The sequence below is a fragment of the Camellia sinensis genome, chromosome 5, assembly GCF_055761805.1.
Source record: "Camellia sinensis isolate YWXY chromosome 5, ASM5576180v1, whole genome shotgun sequence".
NCBI lineage: Eukaryota > Viridiplantae > Streptophyta > Magnoliopsida > Ericales > Theaceae > Camellia > Camellia sinensis.
This window is the reverse complement of record NC_138965.1, coordinates 15,801,343-15,816,678: the sequence shown is the minus strand read 5'-3', so window position 1 is coordinate 15,816,678 and position 15,336 is coordinate 15,801,343. Positions and strand designations below refer to the sequence as shown.

At 35.4% G+C, this 15,336-nt stretch overlaps 2 long non-coding RNA genes across 3 annotated transcripts in view; both read left to right on the top strand.

Annotated features, from left to right (window-relative positions):
- LOC145790449 (uncharacterized) overlaps nt 1-4,582 on the top strand; it is a 36,106-nt gene extending 31,524 nt beyond the window's left edge. Inside the window, exon 2 of the long non-coding RNA XR_014329164.1 lies at nt 3,682-4,582. This is a non-coding gene — a long non-coding RNA (uncharacterized LOC145790449). The remainder of the gene's footprint in view (nt 1-3,681) is intronic.
- A 3,257-nt stretch (nt 4,583-7,839) lies between these two features.
- Nucleotides 7,840-12,985, top strand: LOC114293669 (uncharacterized). Of its 2 annotated transcripts, none has more exons than XR_014328680.1 (8): nt 7,840-7,940; nt 9,517-9,565; nt 10,644-10,730; nt 10,832-10,922; nt 11,647-11,730; nt 11,981-12,039; nt 12,132-12,212; nt 12,592-12,985. It is a non-coding gene; the product is annotated as an uncharacterized LOC114293669 (long non-coding RNA). The 2 variants fall into 2 exon arrangements; XR_014328679.1 differs by lacking the exon at nt 7,840-7,940 and adding an exon at nt 8,911-9,352.
- Nucleotides 12,986-15,336: the final 2,351 nt, after the last annotated feature.

Below are 15,336 nucleotides of genomic sequence, written 5' to 3'. Positions count from 1 at the left end.
TCCGACCCTGATTATAGTGGTTTTTCCCCCAAAAAATATCCCTGACGGACAAGGGATAGTATTCGAAAATGAATCCCCGATGATTTTCGGGTCAAAGATGGTGATACGTTTTCCAACCCCGTCCCTGGCCTCGATCCCCGCTCTTTTTTTCCCTGAAGTAAAATTATTGTTTTAGCCCTGTCTATATATATATATATATATGTATGTGTGTGTGTGTGTGTGTGTCTTTATTTTGTTGATAGACACTCACACAACTGCTCCCTCACACTTACACACGGTTAATTCGCGTGAGAAAAATGGAGAGGGAGAAAGAGAGAGAAAGAGAGCAGAGAGCCAATCCTCCGCCAGACCAGCGATCTCCTCTGCCGAGAAAAGAGAGTCGTCCTCTTCATAGCGCCGATCTCCTTCGCTTCTCTACCGACTCTTTCTATCTCTCTCTATTTCTCTCTCTTTCTCTATTTTATACACACACACACACACACACACATATATATATATATATATTATAGATTGCAGCTCAGATCTGTGAGATCTATGATGATGATAATATGTTGTTGTTGATCTGTTGCTTTTTTTTTTTTTGATCTGTTGTTTTGTTATTTTTTATTTATTTATTTTGATCTGTTGTTGATAATGATCTATGATGATGATGATCGGTTGTTGTTGATCTCTCTCTTTCGCCATGTGTAAAATAGTTTTCAAAAAAAAAAGGTTCTAGGGATCAGGGACGGGGGTGGGGGTAGTGCTGGGTTCCCTGTCGGGGATCGAGGGCAGGGGCGGGAACAGGAAATTTTATATCTTCAAGGATGGGAAGTGTGATCCCCGAACCCATCTCGGCCCATTGCCATTCTTAATCTCACCCTTTAATAGGTAATTTTTAGTCTTTCCATTATTTGTAATTTCTCCAAACACAAAGAGGCAAGCCAATGCTTTAATAGGAAGAGAAGACCAGCTCACCAAGGGCTCTCCTTGCCTCTCTTGTAGTATGGTTCCCCAATATTTTAAAAAGCTGGTACTTCTTCAAAGATTACATAAATATACAATTGGGTGCATGGCTATTATGGTAAAAAAATTGATGTTATTTGTTTTTTTTTATCAGTGGTGATTAGGACCTCTAATAGTAGAGCTCTAACAAGAGCTTTTATTGATGTGGCAACCTCAAAAAAAAAAAAAAAAAAAAAAAAAACAAAGGTTAAAATATCAAATCACCCAGTGAGACTCACAATTTAAAGCTTTCCTATAGCTCACAATTTAGAGGTCTGAAATATTTTTCTTTTTTTATTGTGACTTGTGAGAGTAATCAAGAAAAAAAAATAAAAATTATGCTAATGAAAATGGCTCATAACATATAGTAAAAAGAATCAATAAAAAAAATGTGCCATTATATTCACATTGATAAGAGTATAAAATTGGCCATCGGCCCAGGGCCGGCCCGACCCGACCCGTTGACAATGTGAATATTCACATTGACATATTAACATTCACATTAATAGGAGTATAAAATTGGCCAGCGACCTAGGGCGGGCCCGACCCGGCCCCGTTGACAATGTGAATATTCACATTGACATGTTAACATTCACATTGATAAGAGTATAAAATTGGCCAGCGGCCCAGGGTGGGCCCGACCCGGCCCGGCCCGTTGACAACGTGAATATTCACATTGACATGTTAACATTCACATTGATAGGAGTGTAAAATTAGCCCGTGCCTCGTGGCTGTCTGAAACCCACCCACAGCCCATAGGCGGGCCCGGCCCGGCCCGGCCTGGCCTGTTGACAATGTGAATATTCATATTGATATGTTAACATTCACATTGATAAGAGTATAAACTTGGCCCGCGGCCCATGGGCTGCCCAAAAGCCCACCCGCCGTCTAGGACGGGCCCGGCCCGGCCCGTTGACAATGTGAATATTCACATTGACATGTTAACATTCACATTGATAGGAGTGTAAAATTAGCCCGCGCCTCGTGGCTGCCCGAAACCCGCCCACGGCCCATGGACGGCCCGGAGCGGGCCCGACCCAGCCTGTTGACAATATAAACATTCACATTGACATGTAAACATTCACATTGATAAGAATATAAAATTGGCCAACGGCCCAAGGCGGGCCCGACCCGGCCTGTTGACAATGTGAATATTCACGTTGACATGTTAACATTCACATTGATAAGAGTGTAAAATTGGCCCGCAGCCCCTGGGCGGCCCGAAGCCCGACCGCAGCCCGAGGCGGGCTTGGCCCGACCCGTGACAATGTGAATATTCACATTGACATGTTAACATTAACATTGATAGGAGTGTAAAATTTGACCGCTGCCCGAAGCTTGCCTGCGGCCCGGGGTAGGCCCGGCCCGGCCCGTTGATAATGCGAATATTCGCATTGACATATTAAAATGCACATTGATAGGAGTGTAGAATTGGCCCGCGGCCCGTAGGCTGCCCGAAGCCCGCCCATGGCCCGGGGCAGGCTTGTTTCGGTTCAGGCCCGAGCATGTCTGAGACCCCAGGTTAGGGCCTAAGTCATCACTTTGAAGTCTGGCCCGGCCCATCGGCCCGCTTAAGGCCCATTCAAGGCTCGGTCCGAGGCACAGCCCGCCCGAGGCACAATGTATTGTTTTGTCGAAAATAATAAAATTTTGGTAGAAAAAATTAAAAAGAATTAAAAAAAATGGCTAGGCCCGCCCAAGCTCGAGGCTAGGCCCAGGCCCACCGACCCTACCCGAGGCTCGATCCATCGGTCCGTTCAAAACCCGAATACCCTTGTGTCAGGGCTAGGGCCTGGGCCTGATTTTTGGCCCGTGGGCCAGCCCGACCCGGACCGGGAAAGGCTCGTTTGGGCCTAGGCTTGAGCCTAGTTCGAGACCCTAGGCTAGGGCTTGGGCCATCACTTTGAAGCCTGCCCCCACCTATCGGCCCGGTTAAGGCCCATTCAAGGCTCGGTCCGAGGCGTAGCCCGCGCCGAGGCCTAGTGTCTTTTTGTGAAAAATAATAAAATTTTGGTAGAAAAAATTAAAAAGAATTTAAAAAAAATGGCCAGGCCCGCCCCGTGGCCGCCCACGGGCCGTGGGCAGGTTTTGGGTAGCCACGAGACACGAGCTAATTTTACACTCCTATCAATGTGAATGTTAACATGTCAATGTGAATATTTACATTGTCAACGGGTTGGGCCAGGCCCGCCCTGGGCCGCTGGCTAATTTTATACTCTTATCAATATGAATATTAACATGTCCATGTAAATATTTACATTGTCAACAGGCCGAGCCGGGCCCGCCCGAGGCGCGGACTAATTTTACACTGCTATCAATGTGAATGTTAACATGTCAATGTAAATTAAAAAAATTACTAATTTTACACTAATAGTAAAAAATTTAAAAAATTACTAAAAAGCCAAAAAATTAAAAAACTAAACAAAAAAAATTCTAAATCCTAAGTCTTAAAAAAGTCAAAGACTTGGTTTTCTCTCTATTTTTGTACTTTTTTTTCGTAAAAAATTAAAAAAATCATCCTAATTATATTAATTTTTTTCACCTTATATTTTAATTAAAAAATTAAAAAGTTGCTAAATGAACTTATTTCCAAGCCAACCTAAGTGAAAAAAATAAGTAAAAAATAAAATTAGATGTAATTTTTTCATTGATTAATGTGAACTTCATTGCCAAAAAGAAGTTCCAAGCAATCAACAGATCTAACAACTCTTTTTTTTTTTCATCAGTCAAAAGAAGATAAACATTATTAATGCGCCAAAAAGAGTTACACTAACAAAGGGGAAGAAGGCAAGGCATAGAAAATGCACCATAGCAAAGATAGCTCATCCAACTAGGTTGGTACTAGAAGAATCTACACCGATTTAACAACTTATTACTTAATTTCACACAAGACAGCAAGAAAAAGAAAGAGAGAGAGAGAGAGTAAAAAGAGGCTAATCACCCCAGCTTCAACATTAAGCTCTCTCACAAGGTGTGTAACACTGTAACTACACCTCTGTGAGGAAAATCTCAAATTTTTCTACAACTCCAACCCATAAAAATATATTCATGAATTTTGGGTTAGAGTGAAAAAAAAAAAAAAAAAAAAAAAACCTACAATAATGAAGAAAGATGTTAAAAAAAAGAGAAGCAGTACTTCAACAGCTTCATCTTAGCCATCTCTCTCTCTCTCTCTCTCTCTCTCTCTGCAAACAATTTATCAAACACAAACATAATCTCTCATCTGAGCATTGAAGTTAGAGATCGAAAAACCACTTCTTCACAAGGAATAGTGAGACCCATATCATGATCAAAGCCAAACTCTTCTTCGGCACGGCGAAGAAGGCACTGGAACTCAGGGTGAGTCAAGAATGAGATTGGGACTATGTATCTGCTTCTGTTCTCTCCAACATACACTGCAAAATGGCCTTTTGGCACGTCGAGAGGAAGCCCGGTGACACTGTTGTCGTCGTCGTAGATGTGTTTCTTTCCCAAGCTTGAGCATCTTCTGAGGATTTGTTTGAGAACTGTTGGTGGAGGTAGTTTGTTTGGTTTTCTGATGGCCATTTCTAGGGGTTTTTTTTTTTTTTTTTTTGGGAGTTTGAGACAAGTTGTGGGTTTTGCGACTAGGAAGGTACAAAAAAAGGGAGTTTGAGATGGACCAGTGAGGGAGGAGTGGAGGTGGTGGTGGTGGTGGTGGTGGTGAAGGGGTAGAGGGGTGTGTGAAGGGTATTTATGAAGAAAGTTGAAAGAGAGAGAGGGGTCCTGTGGGGGTGTGGCATCTGTGGGGGAAGAACAGAGCAGGGGTGTTTTAGGGGTTGTGTTTAGGGGGGACAAACGTCGGACTCAGTCCGTATTACATAATAATGTTTTGAAAAGTTAATAAAAAAGTTAATTTTTTAACATATTTTATTTTATTTTGTTTTTTTTTTAATAAAAAATGTAAGATGTGATGGAATTTAAGATGGGTAAAAAGTTAAAAGTTGATTTTTTTATTTTAACTTTTCAAAAGGCCAAATAATAAATTCGGTTTAGAAAATAATTATATCTTATATCTGTTTAAATTTAATTTGGTTCTATCCAAATTCGGTTTAGAAAATAATTATAAATTCCAAGCTCGTTCATCAAGTTATATGTTAAAAAAAATTAAAACATTCTACAATTAAATTTAGTTACATATTATATTTTTTAAAATAAATATATTGACATCAATATAAATTGAAAGATTTTGCTTATGAATTGAATGATTTCTTAAATAAATTCAATCACATTTCACTATAAATGTGAGTTTTAATAAAATCAATAGGGATAAAATTTAAATTCTAATTAAAAAATATATATATATTTTAATGTATTATAAATAATTAATTAATTAATTAATTTAATAATAAGCCGAGTTCAGAAAGTATAAATTATCAACCCAACCCATTAATATTTCGACCGAAAATATTAATCTAGCCCGACTTAAGTGGTGTTTTAGAAAGTTGATAAAAAATTAATTTTTTGATTTTTTAATTTTTTTAATAATTTTTTTTGATAAAAAAAAACTGAATTAATTTAGATAAAAGGCTAAATTTTTTAATTAAAAAAATTAAAAAACTAAAAAATTGACTTTTTTTTTTTTTTTTTACCCTGTTGCCAAAACGCCCTCTATAAACTAAAACAACTTTCTCCGATTCTAAAAAAATACTAAGGATCCTCTAGAGTGAAATTTTCCTAAAGTTTTCTAGAGTGCTATATTGTGTGGTTGAGATTTATTAGCAAGTCACATCAATTCTGATGTGACTTGCCAATAAATCTCAACCATACACTGTAACACTTTAAGAAACTTTAGAGAAAAATAAAGATGGAGGATCTTTGCTCCTAAAAAAATAAGATTGAATCGATGTGACCATTGTGGTGTTTGTGTGCAGGGACATGGTGGGGCCAAACCTATTGGGTTACCCTTCCTTTGTAGGCCCGCCAAATGACAACATGGACCACTTAGCTTTGATATCTCTCTATCAATTTAATGTTCTCTAAACAAGTGTGAAAGAAAAATAACAATACGCATATATGCACTATATAATACACTAAAATATTAAGTTGCTTGAATTTGATTAGTGTTCAATTTTTAAAAAAATTATTTAAAATTACTTTATTAAGTAAACAAATTAAATTTAAATACATTTTGAAACTTATTAAATTTTATTCAACTTAACTCGTTTACGACTCAAATATTTGATGTAATTTCAAATTTTTTAGAGACCATGAACGAAATATTTAAAATTAGGCAAAAAATTAACTTTATTTTAACGAAAAATATTTTTTATTAAAATATTACCCCTACATCTACCAAATAAAAAAATATATAATTTTTTTCATTAAAATAAAAATGAAACAAATAAATTTTCAACCTTAGTAACTAAAAAAAAAAAAATCAAAAATCAAAAAAAAAATTGCATTAACTACAAAAAAATAAATTCATTTTAACAATAAATAAATAAAACGACATCGTTCACACCGCCTATCCTAACTCTCCTCTTCTTTTCTTCTTTTTCTTTTCTGGCTCTTTCTATCCGAATTGCCCTATTTCTTTCCCCCTTTTTATTTCTCACCATCTCAAATCCCCAATCCCTTAAACAAAAAACTCCCCAATTTCAAAAATCCCTAAAATACTCTCTCTCTCTCTCTCTCTCTCTCTCTCTCTCTCTCTCTCATGACTGCAAGCAGTGGCAGTGGCAGTGGCAGTGGCAGTGGCAGCAATAGCAAGAAAGGACGACAGCGAGCAACGACGGTGAGCAGCGAGTGACGACAGCTAGTAGCGGTTGCGGCGGTGCGGCGTCTCAGATATCTTTGCCGATACCTTTGTCGTTGGGTCGTTCGCCGTGGTCGATATTGGGCCTTCCTCACTGCTTTGCGAGTGTTTTTTTTTTTTTTTTTTGGTGCTTGTTCTTCTCTTTGGAAAGCTTTCATCTCCCATGATATACAGAGTTTGGTGGCGTTGTTCCGTAATTTTGCTTTGCACAATATATCACAATGGGACATCATTTGGGGTTTGATTTGGGATTGATTCTGGCGTTGTCTTTTTTTATTCTTGCTTGATTTTTTTTCCCTCTGTATTTTTATCAAGTAATGCTCATTGATTTGGGGTTTGTCTCCGATACCATGGGGCTTGAATATATCACAATGGGGCTTGATTTTGGGGATTGATTTGGGATTGAATTTTGGGTTTTGATTTGGGGTTTGCTGGCTTGTGTTTTTATTTAAAAACCCCAATTTGAAAACCCTAATTTGTTTGTTTCTTATGCAAGTTGCTCATGATGATCTTGTTTGCAACTTGAGTGCCAAGTTAGCATGAGTTATGTGTACAGTGTTATTGTACTTATGCTTTTCCTTTGGTATTAGCTTTTTGACACATATTTCTTTGTTGAAACAATTGTTACTTATATTGATTTGTAAACAGTGAAATATTTTCCATTTTGACACCGCCTAATTAGTTTTATTTTCTACTTTTATTTTTCAATATTTTGGTAATGGAATGGTCACATGGTTATCTTTTACAGACAGTTGGCAAGAACTTGTCCAGCAGATTAAGTCAAAGGGCATAAGGCTTGGTGTGGCATTAAAGCCTGGAACTCTTATTGAAGATGTGTATCCACTCGTAAGCATTTACCCTATTTATTGTTCTTTTAAGTTCTCAAGTTTTGCTATTTACCTGGCATTTTCCCTTTAATGAAGTGGAGTTAAACTGAAGTATTTAAACTAAAGATTATTTGACACATGTGTTGGAAAGTAGAAACAAAAAGCATGTTTCTGTAACGGAGTAAAGTTACACCATAATTAAAACAAAGATTGTTTGATACCTTACATTTAGCACTTATTTTCTCTTTCCTAGTTCGCAGCTTGACAATGAAAATCCTGTGGAAATGGTTATTGTGATGATTGTGGAACCTGGATTTGGTGGACAGAAGTTCATGTCAGAAATGATAGATAAGGTGCGTAAACCATCGTTATTTGTATTGATGTTGTTATTCCATCCTTCTCATTTCCACAGTCCATAAATGTGGTTTTTAGGCACACACACTCAAAAAGAAGTACCCATCACTTGATATAGAGGTAAGCCCATTTCTAACTGTGATGCTTTAGTCATCTTATATCTGCTTGTATTCATTATCCATGTTGCTGTTTCTCTAGTCTACACCAAAGTTACCCAAAACTCTCTTTCCAAAACAACAAATGCAATTTAGGATTTTTTACCCTAAATGTTATTGGCAAACATCTAGGGATGAATTCTTGAAACCCATAAGAGATATTTTGGAAACACTTGACACATTGTGTTGCTGTTATAATTTTTACGAATTCAGAAAAAACATTATGAAGTTGTTTATAAGGAGAAAAGACCTATCTCAATACATGAAGGCGGGTTTCAACTAGATTTTCTTATATATGCTATAGGAAATAGTTCAAGGATTTAAAGTTTAAGATTCATAATTACATTGGAGATTGTAACATCTCTTGATCTTAATTAAGATGTCACTGCATTCAAGAAATTTAGAATTCGAGATGTTGACGCCCCAAAATCACCAAACGATGTTGGATTACCATAAAACTTGGCAAACACGACCGCCTAGGAACAAAAGACTTGTGGGAGAAGACAACACTCGAATTGGGTTCCCGGTTTAGGAGTTAGAGTTGGATTTCGGTCTAGGAAAACTAGTTCCTTAAGAAACTTAGAATTCGAGATGTTGACACCCCAAAATCACCAAACGGTGTCGGATTAGCATGAAACTTGGCACACATGACTGCCTTGGCACGAGAGACTTGTGGGAGAAGACAGGACTCGAATCGGGTTCCCAGTTTAGGAGTTAGAGCCAGATTTCGGTCTAAGCAAACTAATTCCTTAAGAAACTTAGAATCACTACAAGAAATTAGTTTTTTAGAGACTAATATTTAGGGACTAGTTAGATTTGGCCCCTAAAAATAATCTTTTGGAGACAAATCTAAACTTATGGTAATTTACTTATAAAAATACAAAAATGACTTCCCTGTTATGCTATGTAACTTTTTGAGACTAATAATTTTGGTTGTCAATACATATTATTGATTTTTTAGGGACCAAATAATGAAAAATTACAAAATCTCACCTGATGCAAATACACGCTCTTATGCTTTGCAAAACACGATGCGTAAAAACTTCTCTTTCTATATGTCAAGCTCCATCGCAAGCTTCATTGTAGCTTGCAGCTTCATTGTAGGTCTCTCTATATGTCAAGCTTCATTGTAGATCTCCATTGCAGATCAGTTTGAGATCTACAAGCTTAATTATTCATCTTCACATTTTCTGAACCTCGATTATACAGAGATCAGTTTGAGATCTACCTTGTTCTTCGCATTTTTTGTAGATTTGGTGCGTCTCTCTCTCTCTCTCTCTCTATATATACATATATATATATTGTAGATCTATGAAGAACACAATAAGTAGTTCACATTTTTGTTTGACTGGCCTGCACATTGTCATGGATGCAATTTTTCTATAGGTTGATTCTTCATATTCTTCTTCATTTTTTGCAGATTTCTGCTACTTTGAAGACATCAATTGGTTAATTCACTTTCAATCAAGGTATTTCTTGATCCTTTAAGTAGTATTGAGTTTTTAATACAAATTGTAGCCAAAAATTAGTTTTAATGTTTAATTAATAAAATTAATTTAACTCATCCTGTTTAATTTTTGTTTACTTCATCCTTTTGATGTGAATTTTAATTATAGGTATTTTTCGATCCTTTTGATGTGAATTTTAATTTAACTTAGGTTTGTTAAGGGAACCAGACCATATATGTTCCTTGTTCTATGTTGGCTGGAACATCTTTTGTGTGCAAAAAATGATTGTTCTGTATTCCCTGTTTTGTGTTGGCTGGAACATCTTTTGGCTGGAACATTTTTTTCAACTCCTGCATGGTAAGATTGTTGTTAGAATTCTAGGGGGGGAGGGGGAATGTGCTACTGGAACAAGTAGAGAACCCAATTGATAGACACAAGGCTAAAAAAAATGTTTTAAGTCTCTTGATAGTAATAATTAGTCTCTTTGGAGACCAATCAAAGAGTGCTTTGTTCACAAACTAGTGAACAAATTTAAATTTGTAAAACTATTACATTAAGCCATACATATATAGGCATACGTACTATTTAATTAGGAAACTAAGAAATAGGAAACAACTAATATAGAAATAAAATCACGTTCAAACCTAATAAAATAAGAAAAAATATAGCCATTACACTTGGACTTAACATTGCCAAACCTTAAAACATTTAAAAATCCTTGTCCTTTCCATCTAGGGAGGTGCTGAGGCAGGGTGAAATCAGATTTGAAGCAGGTCCCAGTAGGTAAGAAGAATAAACCATCTTGTTGTTTGAATAACATGAACTCCTGATCTCAACTATGCTTTTCTCAGTAGACTACATACTTATATCTTTTGATTTATTCTCTACTTCTATTATCTACGATTGGCCTATGCGTGTGTTTGTTTTTGGCTGAAGGCTTGGATGATTTGGGTTTATGAGTTTCTGTTTTTGCCAACATAGCAATGTTGTTTCAAATTCTTTAAAATGAACTATGGAACCTTTGAGTCACATACCAATGTATTACATATACATGCACGAAAATGAAGGTGACTCTGTTCAGGTTTACTACATAATACAGGTGACTCTCTTCACAAGAGGAAAAGCTCCCATCACCCAACAATTGCCTGGTGAATCAGAGAAGGATTGTGCTGATTTTTCTTCCAAGGTTATTAATTATGACATATACACTGGAAAATTCTATTTGCCTTTTTGATCAATTTCATATTTTTCTTTGTTGAGGAATGAAATATTGTATTCTAAGTGTAGATCTTGCACTTGAAAGGAGACATGACGAACATTGAATTTGTGAAAGCCAGTCTCTCAGCCGAAGGCTTTGATGTTGTTTATGATATTAATGGTATGCATTGCAATAACTTTTTGCTCCTTATACAATCCACACAATGTGTCCTATCTATGTGTTTATTTTAGACTTGTTAATTATGTTCTAGTTTTTGTTATAAATTTGGAGTGTTTATATTGTTTCAATTGTTCTAGTTAATTACTTTGATAGCCTTCTTAATATCATATATGGAGTTTGTGGTGTTACGTTAATTGGGTATTGTCATTCATGTCTTGTTCATCATCTATGGCCAGCATTTTACCTTTTAATCTTGGAAAAGTAAATTACTAAAGTTAAAATTTGTGTGTGATAATTCTTTCAAGATATGGCTTGCGACACATTCTTGAAAACTGTTCAAAAGTACAAGCGTAAATTTGTTATTGTACAGGTAGCATTATTTTAATCTTGTTGGTCAAATGTCAATTTTCTATATTGGATATAACGTTGAATGTGTCATTCTTTTCTTCTATTGTTTCCAGATTGGAGAAAGCAAACCATTTGTATATGAGTTTCTAACAAGCCTTCCTACAATTATAGCTGATCTTGAGGCCCATCAGATTCATTCATTTTATGAATCAGTAATTTTGGTGGAGTTTTCTATGAACTATAACATTGTTGGAGCATTCTCAACATGTAGAATGCTGATTTCAGTAAAGTATTTTTAGATCTATAAGGTTACCCAGTTTAATAATACTTTGATAGGTTGGAATTTGTAGAAGTTTGAATTGCTTTCTTCTTGCAGGAACTCATAGACATCAAAGGTGATGGAATGGCTGACATGGTATTTCGTTGTATTCAGGAAATGGACATTAATAATCGGATGATGGTATGTAGGTCATTTTGTAAGCAATAATTCTTATAGTTTTTTTACTTAAAAGCATTTAGTATTATCAATCTTAATAGTTATAACAATGACATATATATCCTACAACTTTGATGAAGATACACTTGTCTTGCGATATAGATTTTTTCTGTACCATGTGACCACTTCATGCATTGTACAATATACACTTTGTAATGTATTTGAATTTATTTTCAAGTATTTTTTAACCCCTAATTTGTTTTGTTTTTCGTAGCTCTACCAGCACATAGTTTTAAGTGGAGGGAGTACTATGTATCTTGGATTGCCTAGTCGGTAATAAATTTAAATCATTTTTGCATAAATTAAAATCATTATGTTGCTTTCTTCTTGGTGATATCATGAAACCATGTTAATTTTGGAGTCAGCCCTTGTAAACCCACATGAAGAATATCGAAAAAGAGGTTTGGCGATACCTGTGTCAATTATGGGATGATAAGACGTACCAGGTAATGTTTTAAATTTTAAATATTAAAATATAAAATACATGCTGAAATTGATAATAGAAGTTAATACCTTTGCATATGCTACAAATTAGATTTAATTGTTGAATACACTTGTAATGCAATCGCACACACTTGTGTTGAGGCTGCAACTCTTGTGTAGGCTGCTTGTACTTGGGCTGCTGATAATGCTACACTTGTAATAGAAGTCAAATATTTTTTTTTAAAAATTTTTCTTTCAATTTGCCCCAAAAATCTGAGCTTTTATTTGCTTCAAATGCCTTAGTTAAGTTCTTCAAGGTTGATATCTATTTTTGGATTTCATCTACATCTCTTTTACATTTTTTAACTTTGTTTACACTTTTGATTATGATCATGTGTGCAGGATTTTCATCCTTTCTCTATGACTATAGACGGTGATAAGCTTTTGTGGTCGTGGAACAATTAATTGTTTAGGGCATGTTGCTCTTGTAACTGAACTTGTGAAGAGGTGGTGCGAGAGAAAAACAAAGTTGAAGTCGTCATAGAGTTCTAACTCATACAATATTGAACTATTTTGATCTTGTTTTGGAATTTAACTCATATAATGAACTATGTTGAAATGAATTTGGATACTTAGAGTTTTGATTTTTGTAATTTGCTTTTTGTATATACAAGAATAGATTTGATCTTGTGTGCAAGATTTGATCTTGTTTTTTTTCTATATACAGAGATAGATTTGGGTTGTGGATGTCAATTTGTAGCTATGAAATTGAATGTTTTCAAAATGTTATTTCAAACCTTTAGCGACCAAATATATTTGTTGTTAAAAGGGTCACTATTTTGCTTTTTGCAACCAAATGGAGACATTTTGTGACAAAGTATTAGCGACAAATTATTTTAGTTTTGTAAAATCAAACATTTTGTGACAATATAAAATTGGTCGCTAATTGTCATTTTCAGTGACATTTTCAAAAATTCGTCGCTAAAGACTTTTCTAGACTCACTTTTAGTGACATTTTTAGTAACGAATTTAATTTTGTCACAAAAACCATTTAAAGACCGAAATAATGGTTTTAGGGACCAAAATAATTGGTCACCAAAAGTCTTATATGTTGTAGTGAATTCAAGGTGTTGACTCCCCAAAATCACCAAACAGCGTCGGATTAGCACAAAACTTGGCACACACAACCACTTAGGAACGAAAGACTTGTGGGAGAAGATGGAGACTCGAATCGGGTACTCGGTTTGGGAGTTAGAGCCGGATTTCGGTCTAGGCAAACTAATTCCTTAAGAAACTTAGAATTCAAGGTGTTGACGCTCTAAAATCACCAAACGGCATCGGATTAGCACAAAACTTGCCACACAAGACCGCCTAGACACGAGAGACTTATGGGAGAAGACGGGACTCGAATCGAGTTCCCGATTTGGGAGTTAGAGCTAGATTTCAATCTAGGCAGACTAGTTCCTTAAGAAACTTAGAATTTGAGGGGTTGACGCCCCAAAATCACTAAACGGCGTCGGATTAGCATGAAACTTGGCACACACGACCGTCTTGGCACGAGAGACTTGTGGGAGAAGACGAGATTCAAATCGGGTTCCCGATTTGGGAGTTAGAGCCGGATTTCGGTCTAGGCAAAATTATTTACTTAATTATCTTTGTAATTGTATAGTAGTTAAATTTTTATTTGTATTTTTGCAATTAACATATTAATACATAATTATATTGTCATTAATTATTTTTGTTTTTTGTTTTCAGATATTTCCCAAGCAGGAGTTTGATTCTTGTAGAATGCATGCCTGTAAAGAATGCGACTAACTTTTGTTTTTTTTACCCATGGAGAATGATGAGAAGAAAAAAAAAATTGTTTTTGTTTATGTTATTTTGAATTGTGAATAACATTATGTATTTAAACATTATGTATGTATTATGGGACATTATGTAGTGGGGTAATTTTGCTGATGTGTAGTTATGAATGTAAGAATATTTTTATTATGGAGAAATTGTTATTTCTATACAGGAATTTTTATATTATTATGCAATTATTGGTTTCTTTTTCAATTTTTTTTCATTTAATACAAATAATTTTAATATTTTTAATAATTTTATTGCCTTTTTTTTTTGGCAACGGCACCATACCGTCGCAAAAAACATTAGAACTAAAATGTATTTTTTTGACAAAATAGGTAATGCCATCGCAAAAGAAATTAGCGACAGAGGTCATGCCGTCGTAACAAAAAACATTTCACAACAATATTTTTTTACCGCCTCAAATAAAACTTTTAGCGACGGTACAATATTGTCGTTGCAAAATATCTTAATTTTTTTACATATTATAGGCGAGACAACATTTGTCGTCGCAAAAAAAAGGCGACAGCATAATACCTTTGCTAAAATGTTTTAACAATGCTCTATGTTATGACTTCCATTTATCGTCGCTAAAAATTTTTGAAACCGCGGTGGCAAAAAACTAAAATTTTTGCAAGCTTGTTAACCGGATTCCTATGAAACTACCTCCACTACAAAAAAATTAACTTTTTGCGACGGTAAAATACCGTCGCTAATACTCCTAATGCCGTCGCTAATACTTTTTGCGACGGCAAAATAACTTTTTGCGCCGGCAAGAGGGGGGTCGCAACTACAGGGGTTGCAAAAGAGTTTTTGCGACGGTAAGTGCCGTCGCTAATGTTTTGCGACGGCATTTTTGCCTTTTTGCGACGGTACCATGCAGTCGCTAATAACGTTTGAAATTTCTTGACTTTTTTGCGACGGCCCTATTTTACCGTCGCTAAAAACGTTATTTGAGACGGCAAAAAATACCGCCGCCAATAGTCTTTTTTTTTAAAAAAAAACACTGTTTTTTGCGACGGGTGGTGCCGTCGCAAAAAGTATAAAAAAATGAAATTTTCTATTTTTTGCGACAGTGTAATGCCGTCGCAAAAAATATTAAAAAATAATAAAATTTCTATTTTTTGCGACAGTATAATGTCGTCGCAAAAAGTAAACCCTGTAACAAAATTAATAAAAATATTAAAATTTTCTATTTTCTATTAACAACCGATGAATATTCAACTAAATTAGCAGCATTATTAGCAGCATTTAAATCTTCTGATCCAATTAAAATATCATCACCAAATTAATTAAACCTAA